Raw genomic sequence first — 16,360 nt, 5'->3', positions numbered from 1 at the left:
CCATCAGATCCATTGACAAATCTAGATTCTAACCACTTCTTACCCCTTCCATTACTACAAAGCTGGTGCAAGCCACCACCTCTCTTGCTTGGATTATTGTGATAACCTTCTAACCAGTCTCCATGTTTCTTTCCTTTCCCTCCTGTTGTCTATTTTCAACAAAGCAGACAGTGATTCTGTTAAAATATAAATCATATCATGTCACTCTTCTGTTCAAAATTTTCTTTACTTCTCATATCAGTCAGACAAAGACCAACATCCCAACAGTGACCCAGTGACCTTCAAGACCTTCTGAGATCTGGGTCCACCTTAACTCCTGATCTCGTCTCCTACTACTCTTCTCTCACTCACTCTGTTCCAGTCAAAATGGCTTCCTTGCTTTTCCTTGTCCAAACCAATCACACTCACTCTTCAGATCCTTTATACTACTTCTGCATGAAATTCTCTTCTCCTAGTTATGCAAATGACATTTCCCCTTACCTTCTTCAGGTATCTGCTTAACTATCATATTTTCTGAAATCTATTCTTACTTTTCCTGCATGGTATCCATCATTATCTAACATACTATATATTTTATTTATACTGTTTTCCTATCTGTCTCCTACCATTAGAAAGGAAGTTCATACAAGCAGGGAGTTTTATCTATTTTGTTTACTGTTGTGGCCCTCAGCTCCTAGAAGATAGCTAGGAATATATTAGATTCTCATTAGATGTTTCTAGAATGGATGAATAAATAAAGTCACCTCTTTACTTGGCTGAAAGGCTTCATGAGCATCTCAAAAGTAATCAAGCTATTTCTCTTTTGAAGGACTATAGTTTCTAGAAGGTCTGGAAGCATACAACTCCTGAGTTCCAGACAGCAAGGCTGATGAAATCTTCTTTTCAAAGAAATGTCACTATTACTATTAGGTCCTGGTTACAATTCCACAAACTCCCTGTGGGCATAGTTAATCTGAGACCCTTTGAAAAAAATGTCAATTACCTCTTGGTTTCTACTTTCTCCAGCACCCTGACATCTTCCCATGATTAATTCTCACTTCATTTTCCACAGATTCAACTTCAGAGCCAGCACTCATTCTCTTCAAACAAATTACTAAAGGCAACATGATAATCTGGCAGAATTGTCTTAACTTCAGTTGTCTTTCTCCCTTTGAAGTTAAATCTCCTCTGCTCTTATCAGATTATCTGAGTAGGTTTTATGTGATGTATTATTGGTTTTGTTGTTCTATTTTAGTATGAACATTTTAGTGTATTCTAATGAGAGGTGAAGTAAATTTGCTAATGACATGAATAATTATAAGTGTAAACATTAGCTGGGTATGTGACTACTGGGAGAATGCCTCAATAAAGAAACATACCCTGTGGAAGCCAACAAAGAGAAAAAGTGACAACTGTAATCAAAGTCTCTCTCCCCTTCTGGCAATTTATACTGCAGATAGGCTCTTGATGCTGAGTATAGGAACAAACAGGAAGCAGGGGGAGGATATGGACTAAGTTTTCCATTTACAAAATTGGTAGATCATTGATGAAGGGTGGAGGTGGGCAATGTTGGACTCTGAATTGCCCAGTGAAAAGAAAAATGGCTCAATTTAATTCTAATCACCTAATACACATGTGGTCTTACTTATAACAAGGCTCTGTGGTAGGCATTTCCAAGTAAACAGAGATGAGTAAGCATCATCATTGTTTCAAAAAATTTTAAACTTAATAGAAGAGAGAAGACAAGAATATAAATGACTATATTGCAAAGAAATAGTCACCATTTGGCACAAAGATATAGGCACAAATAGTCACAATGATCTAGGCACAAGATTGCTATGAAGTTCAATTGATGAAGAAGTCATAACATTCAATTGTGTTTGCTGGGGGGAGGAGGACGGGAAATAAGTGTGGATATGTGTAAATGCTGGAAAAAATCTTTATGCCTCTATGAAGAGAGAGTCTAAGATGAGTTTTGAAATATGAGTGTTATTTTAATAGTCAAAGAGGTTCAGGAAAAATATGCCAGGAAGTGAATGGAAAGTTGGAAAATTCAGAATACAGCAAGTAATTCACTGGAATGAAGCACAGGGATGTGATGGTAAGTAGGGCTGAAAGATAAGTGGAGACAATATTAATAAAATCCTTGAATATCAGGCTATAGGTATGTACTTTATGGGAAAGGGGAGCCACTGAAGACTTTGGAGCATGAGTGGGATATTATAAGAGCTCCCAAAATGGTAAGATTCTTTTTAGGAGTTTCCAGGGGGAAAAGTGAAAGTGCTGCTCTCTCTCTCTCTTTCTTAGTGTCTCTTGGCCTCTCTTGGCCATTGGCTTCCAAGGTCTTTGTAGAGATAGTCTGACCCATTAGTAACTAATTTAGAGAATGAAGTTGAGAATTTGATCAGTATGGGTCCTGAAATAGAGTAAATTCTCACAGCAATTGTCCTATTATTTTTCCCATTGTAGAGCTGAGGAAACTGAGGAGAAAACAGATTAAGTAACCTGCCCAAGATCACATAGTAAATGGCAGAGAGAGAGGGAGAACAAAACACACATTGTTGAATTTTTACAGAAGCACACCATTAGACATTTGCTTAACATATTAAAGCCTTGGGTAAATTAATTTAAAGCACTAGAATTTTAATGAGGATTAATGAGTTGAATTATTAGGTAGAATTTTTAAATGTATGGCTGAATATTTTAGTGATTTTAGTTAAATATTTCTCAATTGCCTTATTATATTGACTGAACAGTTCTAATCAAAGAAGATTACACAGAAATATTTCCCGTATTCTGAGCTTTCAAGGCCATGGCTCTCACTGAAGAACAAACAGATATTTGAAGCGTGAGCAAAGGGAAGAGCCTTCTTACTTTAATTGTAGACAAATAATTTTCCTTAATACTCAGGGAACAGTAAGTAGATTTGGTTTTAGAAAGTAAGCATGAGAGTAATTCTGCAACCTTTTTTAAGGAAACATTCTCATTAATGCAGCTAAGGTGTTCTTGTTTGCCCCATTTAACAGCTATTCAGCTGGATTCTCACATGTTGTGTGAAGAAGTCAGTTATAAAAAAAGGTTGTAAGAACCTTTATTAACAAAAGGAGAGCACAACATCATTTCCTCCACCCCATTATCTCACTTGCTTGCCTGGGGTTAATTGTAGATACACAGGTGCTCAAAGAATTAAAAATGGTACATCATTCAGAGAATAGTTATTCAGGGAAAAGCAATAATAATCCTTTTTTACTTCCAGTCTCCAAAAAGGAGAAGTTATGTTTTCCCTAATATGTTTTCCATTTCCCTTCCTGGTCAATCACTTAGCCTAAGGATAGATGTCTCTTCTCTATTCATCCTTTGAATTGGCTGCCCTCCAGGTACTTGAAGAGACAAGAACCATGTTCCCAATAATACTGATTTTGCTCCTCTATCAGGGCTAGACCATTATAAAGATAAACTTATCATCATTTGCCTGAGAGTACTCATAGGTGTACATTTCATTTCCATAATTAAACTATAAATGTCCCCATAAACAGAACCCGGAAAATGTGCATGTGTTATTGTTAAAACATTACTTGTTGAATGAGAAATTAAAGAAACATATACAAAAGAATCTTTTGGATTTGGAAGTCAGGAAATCTTACATTTCTGAGAGACTTGAAACTATTGGGAATCTGAAATATTCAGTTACCAGATATCACATTCATTATGTTTTTGTCAACCAAATAAAACAGACATCATATAATCCCTTTTATTTCCTTTCCTTGAGGCCGAGGCTTCATTAGAAGTTAGTGTTGGGTCAAGAACTTTTAAAATATAAATTCCGCCTTACGCAATAATTATGCTTCTAGAAATATAGTTCAGGTAGATGGACTCTCTAGGGTCAGGCTCCTAGATAGACTATCTTAGGCCAGGCTTCAGAAGCAGCCTCTGAAATAAGAATTGACGTGTCCATGACTTTTTATGAAAGTGTCTGAGGAGAAACCAGGAAGAGGAATAGAGAAGAGAAAGAATCCAAGCAAGAGTACAAGATCAGACAAAGTTCCACTGTGGTTGTATCAGCCTGATGACACAGGGGGACTCTATGGTATAAATTATGCCTCAAAGTTATTCCTGACCTGAGGCAGGGACCTCGGCTTTCATATTCCTACACCTGCATTAGCTAAGGGTACTTCCAGCTGTTAGCTCCATGTGAGTGAAGCAGCTCCAGGAGCCCAAGGGCAGTTTGCAGAAGAAAAGTTGCGGATCCGAGCAGTGTTAGCAAAGCCCACAGAAGCTGGGAGGGGGCACACAGAACATGGCAAAGTGATCAGAGGTTGATCTGAGCAGAGCACTGAGAGTGCCCATTATATAGATGAAGGCAATAATTAGACATGTACATATTTACGTCTTGAGTTTGCTCATTACAATTACCTGAGAATCCAAATAAAAGGATGAATGGTTTTATTCACAACATGGAATACTGTACAGATATTTAGAAGTTTTCATTAATTTATTCAACAAGTATTCTTTGAAGTTTAACTTATTTCATGCACTGGGAATACATCAGACAAAATAGAAAAGACAATCTACTCACATGGGGCTACCATTCTAGAGGAGAAATAAGACAAAAAACAATCAAAAAGGGAGATGTAGTATGAAGGAGACACTAAGTCACATGGAACAAACCAGAACTAGGCATGGTTAAGCAGGAGTTCCAAGGGCAAGAGGTGTACGTAAGGGAGGGGAATGTATATTTTAAATTTAACATATAAATGAAAAGGGTCAACTGAACAAAGACTTGAAAGAGATAAGTATTGCTACATGCATATCTGAGGAAAGATTTTTCTAGTCAGAGGAAATAGTTAGTGCCAGGACATGTGCAGAGGGAACATGCCCACTGTGTTTGAAGAATAGTGAGAAGCTTAGCCTGTTTACAGCAGATTAAGAGATAGGAATCCTGGGCAGGCCCCGTGGCTTTGGCGGTTAAGTGCGCGCGTTCTGCTACTGGCGGCCCAGGTTTGGAGGATCCCGGGCGCCCACCGACGCACCGCTTCTCCAGCCATGCTGAGGCCGTGTCCCACATACAGCAACTAGAAGGATGTGCAACTATGACATACAACTATCTACTGGGGCTTTGGGGAAAAAAAAAAAAGGAGGAGGATTTGTGATAGATGTTAGCTCAGAGCCAGCCTTCCTCAGCAAAAAGAGGAGGATTAGCATAGATGTTAGCTCAGGGCTGATCTTCCTCACAAAAAAAAAAGAGATAGGAGTCCTGTAAGTGATCAGGTCAGAGAGTTAATAGAGAACCACATCATCTAGGGCTTTGTAGGTCATAGTAAGGACTTTGGCTCGAGGAAGATGAGAAGCCATTGGAAGATTTTGAGCAGAAGTGTGACATCATCTGAATTACATTTTTAAAGGGGTCACTCTGGCTGTGTATTGAGAATAGATTATAGAGGGGCAAGGATAGAAGCAGGGAGATAAGTTAGAAACTATTCCAATAATTCAGGCAAATGATAACAGTGAATTGGACCAGGACTATAGCATTGGAGATGGGTGAGAGGTATTGGATTATGTTATAAATGTAGATAGCAGAATTTCCTGGTGTATTGGATAAAAAGTGTGAGAAAAAAAAGGAGGATTTAAATTTTTGGCCTGAGACATTGGAAGGATAACGTGGCAATTAATTAAGATGATTTTAGTTTCCACCTGAAGAAAATATAACAAATGAGTAAAGTAGTCCCAAAGTTAACAAAAGAAAGAAAATAATAAAACCAGAGCAGAAATGAATAAGAGAGAAAACAGAAAAATAACAGAGAAAATGAAAGGAACTAAAACCTCATTCTTTGAGAAGACCATTTAATTGGTAAACCCTTGGCCCTACTGACCAGGAAAAAAAGAAGAAAAACACAAATTATCAATTTCAGGACTGAGAGAGGGAAATCACTACATATTTTACAATTATTGAAATAATAATAAGGAAATTTTATGAACAATTTTATGCCAATTAATTCAAATGTAGATAAAATGGACAAATTCCTTGTAAGACACAAACCCCAAAGTTCACTCAAGAAATAGATAAACTGAATAGCCCTCTATCTACCAAAGAAATTGAATTCATCATTTAAAATCTTCCCTCAAGATAACTCCAAGATGAGAAGGTGTCATGGATGGCTTCTACCAAATATTTAAGGAAAAAATAATACCGTACACACTCTTCCAGGAAATTGAAGAGCAGAGGATACATCCCAATTCATTCTATGAGACAGACTACCTTAATACCAAAACCAAACAAAGAAAACTAAAGATCAATATCCCTCATGGGCACAGATGCAAAACTCAAAACAAAACTTTAGCAAACCAAATTTAACCATCCACACACAATGATATACACTATATGAGGCAGAAAAGCAGGCAAGCTGCCGCGTCGTTCACCTAGCCCTGGTGTACACTAAACCACTCCTTCTCATTTGATAATTTAAGTGTGATGAGCTTATATTGCAGGCCCAATTCCATGAAGGACTCAGTGATGAATGGACCCTGATCACTGAAGCATTCATCTTCTCTGGTACCATAAAACACTGCATGAGCCTTGCTATCGACTGAAATGTGTCCCACCAAAATTCATATGTTGAAGCCCTAACTCTCAATGTGACTGTATTTGGAGATAAGTAATTAAAGTTAAATGAGGGCATAAGGGTGGGGCCCTGATCTAATAGGATTAGTGTCTTTATAAGAAGAGACACCAGAGAGCTCCAGCTCTCTCTCCCCACTCATATACTCAAAGGAAAGGCCTCGCGTGGACACAGCGAGAAGGCAGCCATCTGCAAGCCAGAAAGAGAGTCTTCACCAGAAACATAGCCCTGACAGACCTTGATCTTGGACTTGCCAGCCTCCAGTATTGTCAGAAAATAAATTTCTGTTGTTTAAGCCACTAAGTCTATGGTATTTTGTTATGGAAGCCTGAGCAGACTAATACAAGACTAAAAGTAAGGCTAGGGAGCCACCATACCTCTTCCTGCTAAAAAACCTTCCCCTGTGAGATTAGAGTGGGAGACACATTGACTGTACACATGGTGGAAGAATATGCAAAAGTCTATGACTAGAACCCACCTTCTTCCTAAGTGATAGAGCCATCATAATGTTGAAAAGCAAAGTCCTCTGTGAACATAATCACACTAACTTGCATCTGGGTTTATTATTAATTTCCACCTCCCTATGGGCATCATGGTTCTGAGCTTTCATGAAACTGGATTTTCAGGCAACAAACAATTTTGTATGAAAAGATTAATTAAAGGAGATGTCCTTACAAAAGAATTCCTAAATCCGATTAAACCTATTATCAACCTTGTTGGTGCCTGCAGCCCACATTCCAAGTGCTAAAATTGCTAATTGGTCTAACTTTATATTCATGATCACTAATTTCGAATTGGCCTTCAACTCTGCCCAGCAATCCTAGAGTGCTCACTCTTTGAAATTGTTATTTTACGTCTTCTCTCTTCATACTCCCAACACTTCCGTAGCTTGATTCTTAAATCATTGAAAAAGTAGAAGCAATCAGATGACCATCAAATCTATCAACTTACTTGTCTGGATAACCATTCTCTCTGACTTCCCTGCAATTGCAACAGTTTTCTTGTCTTTCATTAAAGGCCAACTCCTTTACATTTTTCTTGGATTCCACCCCACCTGCCTTCACAAGAACTCTTGCTCAACTATCACTCTCAGTTTGTTGTATTACTAATTTATTTCTCTCTAATGGTTTATTCCCCTTAGTACACAAAAGTGCTTTCATAATTCCCATATTTAAAAAATTCCTTAACTCTTAGTTTCCCTTAATCTATGTCCCATGTTCCTGTTCCCCTTCACAACGAAATGTCTTGAAGGAGTTTTTTGCCTTGGATATTTCTACGTCCTCACATCTCTTTCTCCTCTTAACTCATTCCAGCAGCGTTTATTCCCCCACCAATTTACTGACACTGTTCTTACCAAGGCCACCAGCAATCCATATCTTGCCAAATCTATGTCCTTATCCAATCCCACACCACCATTCAAAGGAAGTTTAAAACTCCTCTTTCTGGAAACATTTCTTGTCTTCCATGATACCACAATCACTTGGTTTTCTACCTTACGAAAGTGTCTTCTGCTAGTTTCTCCTCCGTGGATCAATTTCAAATGGTAGAATAATCAAAGTAATGGTCCTAGGCTCACTACACTTCCCTCAGTCATTTTTCTTCTCTGTGCTTAGGTCTTGTGAAGCATTTTTGAGGACAGACATAGAAGTGGAATGAATATAAGCAACTTTTCATGTAAGTCTTATCTAAGTCTAATTATTTTATTCATAACATTTTCATAACATAGATTTCATCCCATAGCGTTTCATTTATTATTCTAAGACACTTGTGCAGCATGAAATATACACAGTTGCACAGTGTAATTATAAAATAACACAAGAGGTTTCAAAAACCTTAGTTCTATAGACAGATACTAGGAATACACACATAAGTAGAAGCAGACAAATAAATACTGTTAAGAAAAAAAAAGACAAATTCCCTACCCTTTGAGAATCATGGGATGGGTTCCTCTGTAATGCATGAGGAATCTACATCCTGACACAATAAAGAGGTATTAGCATCATCTAATGAACAAGGGAAAATCTTTAACCTAAAAAATTGACAAAATGTTGATAAAAATATGCATCCTGAGTGGCCGGCCCAGTGGTGTAGTGGTTAAATGCACACACTCCGCTTCAGCAGTGGCCCAGGTTCGCAGGTTTGGAGCCCAGGTGCGCACCAATGCACAGCTTGTCAAGCCATGCTGTGGCAGAGTCTCATATAAAATAGAGGAAGATGGGCACGGATGTTAGCCCAGGGCCAATCTTCCTTAGCAAAAAAAAAAAAAAAATACACCCTGAATGTTCTGTTTTTTCTCTTCTGATTTCAAGCACAAAACATTAAACTTCTGCTTATCACTGAGGCTGGGTTTTCTTTTTTCTTCTCTATTTGATATTTAGTTCTCTCCTGCTCTGTGAAAATTGTGTGTGTTAAGTGTGTGCATCTGTGTATGACAAAGAATGGGAGGGAGAAAGACAGAGAGGGAAACAGAGAGAGGGAGAAAAAGAGGAGGGGGAGAGGGAGAGGGAGAGAGTGAGAGAGAGAGTGAGAGAGAAGTGTTAGATTTGGCCTTACTGGCAATTGGTTAAAGACAATGGACAATGGGGCCAGCCTGGTGGCGCAAGCGGTTAAGTGCGCGCGCTCCGCTGCGGCGGCCCGGGGTTCGCTGGTTCGGATCCCGGGCGCGCACCGACGCATGGCTTGGCAAGCCATGCTGTGGTGGCGTCCCATATAAAGTGGAGGAAGATAGGCACAGATATTAGCCCAGGGCCGTCTTCCTCAGCAACAAAAAAAAGAGGAGGATTGGCGGATGTTAGCACAGGGCTGATCTCCTCACAAAAAAAAATAAAAAAAAAAAATAAATAAAGACAATGGACATTGATTATTGAAAATGAGTCAGAAACATTCTCTCTTGCTTTTTTTTTTTCTTTCTCTCTATTGCCCCCATAGCTCTTCCTGACTCTAATCCTCTTGCTTCCCTTGTCAGTTTGTAAGGCTTATCTTCCCCCAAGCAAGCAAGAGTTCACTCCCACCCCTCTTCCCTCCCACACACGCACCCTCCTGCTTAAGCCAAGACAATGGATGAGCAATAAGAACCACAGGGATGAGCTGGCAAAAGTGGAAGGAACAAATGAAAGGCCACCAAGTGAAGCAGTCAGTGCCCCTTTGGAGACCACAGGGCTGTTCCTCACCGAGCAAGGATCAGAAAAACTCTGTAGATTCCCTGGATAATCTCTTTCTTACTCAGAGGAACAATGAGACTAGTTTATTTTGGGGTGCCTCAGGCAGCACATCTGCTCTCTTATTCATTCTAGACTTTCTAAAATTTTGCATCCATAAATATTCATGCTCATCGTTTCCCGTTTTCTACTCTGTCCTACTAATAAAACACATCTTTGCTGGTTTGGCTTTAATGGTTCCTATTTCTTCTTTGGCTTATTAGAACAAAAGACTTTTACAGCCAAGTCTAATGTTTCAGAGTTCTGGCTTTGTTAAGCATCTTCTTCATAAGTGCCTTGGTTTGATTGGAAGCTACGCATCAAGCTTATTTGCAATCCCAAGAGGCCAAAATTTGGCTTTCATAAAGTAGAATAAGTATGAGGCCTAGGACTGCTCTAAAATATCCATCTAGAACAACAGTCCTGGCACATGTGGCTCTACACATGTTCAGCAAGTACTGAAAACTAGAGCAGAGATCATCCCACACTTAGGTGCCCACAGGAGCGATGACACGGGCCACAATGACAAGTGCATATGCATACGTGGAATGAGTATTGATGACCAGGGCATGCTGGAGGCACAGGCCCAGCTCGAGGGGGCAGCAGCTACTCAGCCCCAATCAACTGTCAATTGGAAATGCAGACCTAAGTTGTCTTCTGTTCTAAATTTTAACAGGAAGCAGAAATATGAGTTTTTCTGTGAAAGTTCTTGATAAAAGAATTGCTCTTGCATTCAATTTGCTACAAGCCAGTTGAGTAGAAAGATTACCATGGTTCTCCTTAACATGAATACTTTCTCAGTTATTAAGCAAAAATAATTTAGAGGCACAAAATATGTAAGTACAATACATACAGAATACTATTATGACCTAAAACTACGTGCATTATCTAATAATTATTTTAAGAAAAAGTGGAGTTCATTTCTAGCCTGAGAATATCCTCTTCTATATAAGAGGAGACTTGACACTATTCCCTACATTGAGGGTGAAAAAATTTCAACTCTGTGCCTTCTTATCCAAACCCTCTACAGCAGGAGTTGGCACACTTTCTCTGTAAAGAAGTTTTGTGAGCCATATAGTCTCTGTTGTAACTATCTAACTCTGCCATTGTAGTATAAAATTAGCCATAGACCATAAGTAAACAGATAAGCATGGCTGTGTTCCAATAAAATATTTATTTATAATAACAGGCTGTGACCCACTTTTGGCCCAAAGGCTGTAGGTTGCCAACTCCAACATTAAAGGAAGGCTGGAGTGTCTCAGCTGAAGGTCTGACTAAGCAGTTTTGAAGAGGGATTAGGTCCTGGGGCAGGAATGTTGAATTGCTTTAAGGAAAAGGTGAGTACAAACTTCATTCAGCAGAGAGATTCAGTGTCAACCCGGGGATACCAAATCTGTCTTTGAGTTCGAGGAACAGGCACGCCACAGAGGAAAAGAGCAAAAATATCAGGCACTAACCAAATGCACCAAGGAAGTAACTAATAAGAAATAAGGGAATGGATGAGGCAAGAAGAAATATCTAAGCTTGTTTTGAATAACAACAGGAACAACAGGAACATAGTCCTCCTTACCCAAAGTGAAGCAGATACTATGTCTCCATTCCCTACTACTATTAGGCTACAGAAAGGAGTACTTTTCATCCTTCCTGCATCAAAAACAGAACAAAGGATGTTAGACCAAGTAGTAAGCTTGCAGAGATTCAAAGAAATGGAGGAAGAAATCCACCAGTTGTCAACTTCTCCTCTGCATTAGTCCCACTTAAAGATGTCTGTGATGCAACTTATTATTATAGCATGCAACTTATTATTATAGCACACTTGATGTGAAGGTCTGATCTGGCTTGCCAGGCTGTGCAAGGTTGATTCCACCTCTAAGCTCATGTTAAAAAAAAAAAGGCTTCTCTTTGCTGAATACATCTGTTCTCAGAAGCAAGATGACAATACTTCTATGTACTTCTCTGAGCAGTGTGCTCAACTGATCTGCCGGATCGAGGAGCTAGAGGAGAATTCACTTATTGCTAGTTTTATATTACTAGTGTTTCTGAGAAGATTTTCACTCTTATTTCACCCAAGATACTTTCAGGCATTTGAGCAAAATGCTTTTAGCTAAATGTGAATAGTATAGGAAATGGTATTTTTTTCACAAAATATTCAAAGGACTGTGTTTTCTGGTTTCAAGGAGCATGTATTTCGATTTTACTTCTGTATCTTCAATAGATATTCTATTTAAAAATTGAGTCTCAATTCACAGGACTGAACTTGGGCTTTAGTGGGTGAAATAAATTAAAAATTTAAGTTTAGGCAAGAGCACTTGGAAAAAAAATTGAAGGTCAGGTAGCCTGGACCTCTAAATAAATGAAGAGGAGTTAGAGGACTTAAAAACAAGCTTTGACACACGACCACATGGTATTGTTTGTACAAAGCAGTTGAAGAGGGCATATGTGCTGTCTATTAAAAGAGCAAGTACACATGTTGCACTTGTCATTTGATGACTGGATGGTCTGGCCCAGGTGAGTTATAATTGAATAGATATTATTAAAATGCATTAATGGAATTCTACTTGGTAGTTAACCCATCTGCAAAAATGCTGTTTATCAACCTTTGCATTTCTTAGTGAGCATCTCCTGGCATTTAAACCATTTATAAAAGGCATTCTCTACTCTGATCACAGTTTAACAGGAAAAAATAAATAAGAGGAATACGTTGAACAATATTTCAAAGCCCTCAGGTCTCAGATTAGACTATTACTCTCTGCACATAATCTCTTAGTAAACTAAATTGATTCTTTTTCAATATAAAAATAGTACAAAGACTTTGAATTTTGAACTACAGTTCTGTGAGCTCTTTGAATTGTGAGCCAGAAAACAACAAATCTTATTTAATTAACAAAAGAATGAGATAGGGATGAAAAACATGATGTTGAGACACAGTAAGAATTGATTGGAGCTGCGTTTTTAGCTGTAAATTTGGTGAGTAGACTTTGCTTGTGGGACAGGCAATATTAATTACTCTGTTCCCGTAGCAGATTCTGTGTTAAAAAAAAAAAAAAATTATACTGCAAAGAAGTAGGAAAGCATCTGTGGGTGCATTCCTTTGCACCGATAAAATAATTTTATTGAACTCCATTCATGTGCATACTTAGAATTTAAATCCAGACGATCTTATAGGCCTGTATTCATTAAATATTGTGTACCATTTTACATGGGTACACACATAAAAGAGGAATATGGAACACAATTAAAAGAGATAAATTCAGCATAGCTTTGGCACTATAAAATGTCCTGCCGCTGTGTGTCTTAAACTGACTTTTATACCCAGGCACAACCAATATCCCAGTGATGGGAGATTCAAAAGCTGTTTGTTTTCATGGTCGAAATTTACTCCATTTTAAGTCATGCTGATAGTCTAGTTCCTATACAAAAACAAGGACCAAATTGACAAGATAAGTATTTTACAGCCTCTCATTATTCTTTGGTCTCAGTCATATTGGAAAACATACATGAGTTCATCCTTGTATTCCCTGTTCTGCGTAAAATGGGTCCAAACTCCCCTTAGACAATTTATACGCAGCTCAGTTCGTGGATAATGAGAGGAGCCAGAATTAGTGGTGTCAGGCATTGTAACTTTTACACCAACTCCTCTTGCCACTAACAGGTTTTTAGCAGTTGCGTGACACAGGTGGAAACCAGAAGAGGTGAGAGAACTAACCAGGTTCGTACAAGTAATTTGGGATCACATTTCTCGTCAAAGGATCAGAAAAAGGATGTTGGTGCCCTAGGAGCAGGGGATTTAACCTGGGCTCTACAGATTGCCTCCAGACAAGCTGGATCTTGGAGAACTTGAGGACCTTTGTATTTATGGGGTTTGTTATTATAGAATGGTCCAAACACGTAACATGTGCTACTTTATTATATTACCTTACATGAGACTCAATGGGGGTCACCAAAGAGACATCATATTTCCTCCTTTTTCTGTAGCTACCCAAGGCAAGCCAAAGACAAAACTCTAGGGTACAGTTCTGGTTCCAGTGGTTGGGAAGTCAACACTCTTCCTGGAAGGAAAATACCTTTCACTAAACCACAAAGTCCAGAGAAACAGAGTTTAACTTTTTGCAGTTTATCTTGTGGGACTTGATTGAAAAAACATGCATTGACACTAGTGATGGAATAGGAGTAACAGGGCAATTACTGTTCTACCTCATAGAAAAATGCCATGGATTGGCCAACCAAATCCACGTAGTCTCTAGAAGGGGAGGACATATTCAAGTTAGTTTTTCTTTTAGAAATGATTCCATCAGTGCTATTTTAAACTTTAAACAAGCAGTGCTAGAGTTACACAAAAACACTTTTATGCGGGTTTCAAGAACATTTTGGAAATTCTTATTAATTATTCATTAATGTATTAGCATATTTACTCACTCCATGGGAGAACTCTCACTTCTGTGAACTGCTGTGACGTTTTTTGCCTGGATTCCCACAAATCTACTCTCCCTGAGATCACCAACAGGAATTACTACCATAAATGAATGGGGTCCCTCATTTTCCTTGACTTCACTATGCTCATGTGAGCACCACAAAAAGAATTTAAAAACACAGTTTCTATTTCTGGTTCTGACACTAACTATACAGCTTCAAGCTGTTATGAGGATAAAATAAAATAATGAATTCTGAGGTGGGGCCTCCAGCTTATGCAGAATCCTCTCCCCCATGCAAAATTATATGATTCTTACCTGTCTTCTAAATCCCTTTCCAGTTTCTGGGGAAATCTCTTTAGCAGGAAAAAAAAAGTCCTATGTCAGTACCTCAAGTCATTAGTATTAAGTCAAACTTGCTGATAGTCTTGGCCTTATTTCTCAGTTTTAAGAACTGCAATTCAGCCTTATTCCTTTGACCAAGCCTCAATCTTGTACGCTAACACTGATCACTGAATCCCCATCTTACTCTAACCATGATAGGGCCCTACCCTGATTACATTCCTATTACCCTATGTCCCCCCCAACTGAAGCAAAGCTCTTTCCTGTCCCATTCATCCATTCTTCTATGTCTGAACCACAGTCCCTTTGTCAGGTCATTTGCTCTTAGATATCCTTATCACCAACTGCCTGTCATCAACTTTTCTAGATTCTGTGTTTGATCAAATCTACATTTTGACCAGATCCCTTTCCTTCCCATCTTGATGCCCAATTTGTTAAAAAGCATTCTGAACTTTCTCAAATGCTCACAAAATATAAAGCACTTAATTTTTAGCCACTACTTCATTTTTAGATGATATTCTTCCTCAGTGTGTGTAATATAAACACACTATATTGATTCTTCCCTTACATAATTGATCATTGCATCTCTGTCACCATTGCTGCCTCTTGTTCTTCCTTCCACACAATAAATATGGGCCTCCCTTCAAGGTTCCCCCCTCAGTCATCTACTATTTTCTTTCTACATACTCTCCTTTAGAGATCTCAGCTACTCTCATAGTTACAACCATCATCACTAGGCAACTGACACTCAGGTCAACATAGCCAGGAACTCTAGTCCTTGACTTTCAACATCCTATCTACCAAATCCTTAGTTTAATAACTCCAAAACTAAACTAATCATCTTTTCTCACAAACCAGTGCTTCTTCCAGACAACGCCATTTTTATTGATTGTACCATCATCTTTCCAGGCATCAAGACTCAAAATTTGGCATCATTTTAACCCTTTAAACTTGGCAACCACTTCAGGTTATCAGTAAGATCTGTTGACTTCTATCATTCAGATCTCTTGCATTCTTTTCTTTTTATTTCCTTAATGAAGACTCTAAAATGGGTCTTTATTAACTCATAATTATACATTTGCCTTAATCTTCTCTCATCCCATCACTAATCATCCTGTATACCCCCATAAGGTTAATCTTGCTAAAATTCTCTGGCTAAAGCTTTAACAGCTGCCCATTAATTATAACAGTATTTACGAAAGAATGGTAAAAATGGAGAAAATAATTAATTTTAATAGTTGTGTATCTATAAGAACAGGCATAAAAATTTTAATTATCACTTCAAACAATGATTATGTGGATAATGTTGCTTAAGATGAACAGAAAATTTTTAAAATGAGTGAATTTAAAGGAAAAATAAGTAAAATATAGTATAGGCTATAGAAAAGCATGACCAAAAAAATTGGGGCAGTTATATAGTTCAAGGATAAGTATAAGGTGGAAAGTCATCATAAACAGGAGCCAAGGTCAAAGATAGAGGGAACTGAATAGGGCATCAAGCTGGTGAGGCAAGCCAAGATGCACACAAGAACTGGTGCGTGCGGTTGGTAATCAAAGAGGGCAAAATTGAATTGTGGAATGTGGCACCAGGTATAGTTGAGGCCCCAAGTAACTATTCAAAATCTAAATCTGTGAATGCTTCAAATGCAGCACAAGTAAGCCTAGCTCTTTCAAGACTCCAAATTCAATTAGATTTTTCCATATTTGTGACTTAGCCTTGTTATTCTCTCAGCCTATAGTTTCCAATCTCCTAATATTTAACATTCTAAAGCCTACCAGATTTTGATGTCGAGCTCAACTCCTCCTTTCTCTAAGG

The sequence above is a fragment of the Diceros bicornis genome, chromosome 12, assembly GCF_020826845.1.
Source record: "Diceros bicornis minor isolate mBicDic1 chromosome 12, mDicBic1.mat.cur, whole genome shotgun sequence".
In the NCBI taxonomy this organism is placed as follows: Eukaryota; Metazoa; Chordata; class Mammalia; order Perissodactyla; family Rhinocerotidae; genus Diceros; species Diceros bicornis.
This window is presented reverse-complemented; position numbering follows the sequence as displayed.